Source organism: Malania oleifera, chromosome 1 (assembly GCF_029873635.1).
Source record: "Malania oleifera isolate guangnan ecotype guangnan chromosome 1, ASM2987363v1, whole genome shotgun sequence".
In the NCBI taxonomy this organism is placed as follows: domain Eukaryota; kingdom Viridiplantae; phylum Streptophyta; class Magnoliopsida; order Santalales; family Ximeniaceae; genus Malania; species Malania oleifera.
Genome location: NC_080417.1, coordinates 83,290,822 through 83,293,069, shown reverse-complemented (window position 1 = coordinate 83,293,069; position 2,248 = coordinate 83,290,822). Strand labels below are relative to the sequence as shown.

General features: G+C 40.2%; 1 non-coding gene across 1 annotated transcript; it reads right to left on the bottom strand.

Moving 5' to 3' along the window:
• Positions 1-1,040: 1,040 nt before the first annotated feature.
• On the bottom strand, positions 1,041-1,146 carry LOC131147352 (small nucleolar RNA R71). Its single transcript, XR_009134741.1, has one exon. It is a non-coding gene; the product is annotated as a small nucleolar RNA R71 (small nucleolar RNA).
• Between the last annotated feature and the right edge of the window lie 1,102 nt (positions 1,147-2,248).

Sequence of the window (2,248 nt, the reverse complement as noted above, 5' to 3'; positions counted from 1 at the left end):
TTGGGGTGAATGTAAGAACAGTTTATGTATAGTTTATATTTTTAAATACTGGGTTGTAATATAAATAGATGGATGCAGTTATTTTTGGGGTATATAAATAGACTCTAGTATTTAAATTGAGATTGTTTATTTATTTCCGTTGCGTGATTGTTGTTTTTGGTATCAAAAATAGGTAAATGAAACACATAACCTTCGGGCCCCACTTAGCAGGTTCGGGGCGTTACATATAGGTTTATAAATATTATTTTTGGCAATTAAGGACCCAAGCCTTGGCGAGCCTACCAAATTTTGGCACTGTTGTTGGGGACATAGCGACGGTTATAAGTTAACTTCCGTTTTAGAGTATTACAACCTTGTTCTTTTGATTTTCTCTCCTTTCTTTTTTTTTTTTCACTTTCTTTGATTAATTTCTATTTATTTTATTTTATTTTCTATTTGTGAAGTCTGAAACTATATGCTTACATGTGTGTATGTTTGGTCTGCGTTCTTTAGAACCCGAAATAATTCCCATTGATCTTGACATTGAAAAATTCATAGGTCCCTTAGGAATCCTATCTCCAATCTAGAGAAAACTGAGTCATCTAGACTGAAAGCAATGGCCAAAGATAAGCCCCCAATTCCCACTGAACAAATCCAGGAACCCCATGCTCCTCACCTACCTGTGGTGGGAGAGCAACACTTGCGACTTCTTAGGGACTACTTCGTACCTAATGCATACACATCGCCATCTTGCATCCAATTCCTGGATGTCCAAGCAGCACAATTTGAGATTAAGACTTTAATCATCTCAATGGTGCCCAACTTTCGTGGGAACTCTACTAAAAATCCTTATCAGCATATGGATGAGTTCTTGGAAATTTGTTCCACCATCCGCATCCCTAATTTTAGTGATGATGCTTTCCATCTTAGGCTTTTCATGTTCTTTCTCAAGGACAAGGCCAAATATTGGCTGACATCTTTAGAACTAAATCTGATAAGCAACTGGGCCACCATGCAGCATGAATTCCTTAAAAAGTACTTTCCAATTGGGAAGACTAATTAGTTTTGGAGAGCCATCACAAGTTTCTCACAGATGGATGGGGAATTCTTTTTCAAGACTTGGGAGTGCTTTAGGGATCTACTCCGTAAATGTCCACATCACCAGGTTCCCTAGTGGCAATTAGTCCAAACTTTCTACGAAGGGTTTGCCGAGAGAGATAGGTCTACGGTTGATGCATTATGTAAAGGTACTTTCCTCACTAAACAAGAGAATGAAGCCTAGATTCTCTTTGAAAATATGGCAAAAAATTCTCAGTAGCACATGGCTGCCACTCGTAGACAACCTAATCCATCGAACTCTAAACCAGGAGGAGTTTATGGGTTGGCCAATGGCCAAGATCTAGCCCCTACCTTGCATGTCATATCCAAAAAGTTAGATCAATGCCTATCCTTAGGACCGCAGACAATAGCGTGTGCAGAGGTTTGTGTAATCAACTTTGACCCTTCCCATACATGTTACAATTGCCCTAAGCTTAGTATAGGCCACTCAAAATTGGTACAATAAGCCATCCAACGACCCTTATTTGAATACCTACAACCCCGGGTGGAAACAACATCCTAACTTCTCATGGAGCCCACAAGCTTCGAGTTTTCAATCCCAAAGACCTCCACAAGTTCTCAGAACTTGGCCCCCATACTCATACCTCAACTACCCAATTCATCTTGATTTCGCTTCCAGCTCTCCAACTAGGTAGCCACCATCCTTGCCTCAGCCTATATATAACCAAACCTTCCAAGAAATGGAGTTAAGAGCACTCAAGGGCATTGAAACTGATAATCAGGAGGACAAGCAATTGTTAGACTCATACTCCAAATCGATTGCCCAGATAGAAGCCTCTTTAGGCTAATTAGCTTTTTCAGTAAGTCGTAGAAATGAGAGTAAGAAGTCTTACCAACCTCTAGAGCATCTTGGAAAATCGGACACCGAACCATCACCAGATCATGAGCAGGCATAGGTGGTAGTCACCATGCAAAATGATGGAGCAGAAAAGAAAGGTGGGGCAAAGGCAAGGGAGGAACGTTGCCACACTTTTCCCTATAGGTTACCTCAAAATCTGAAAAAGGAAGAAGCTAAAGATTCCATGATGAGAACATTCAGAAAGGCAAAAATGACCTATTTATCTTAGATGTTTTCAGAAGAAAGCCCAACTACAAAAAACTCCTTCAAGAACTATGCATTCGAAAGCTGGGGTCAACAGTGCACCTGAAT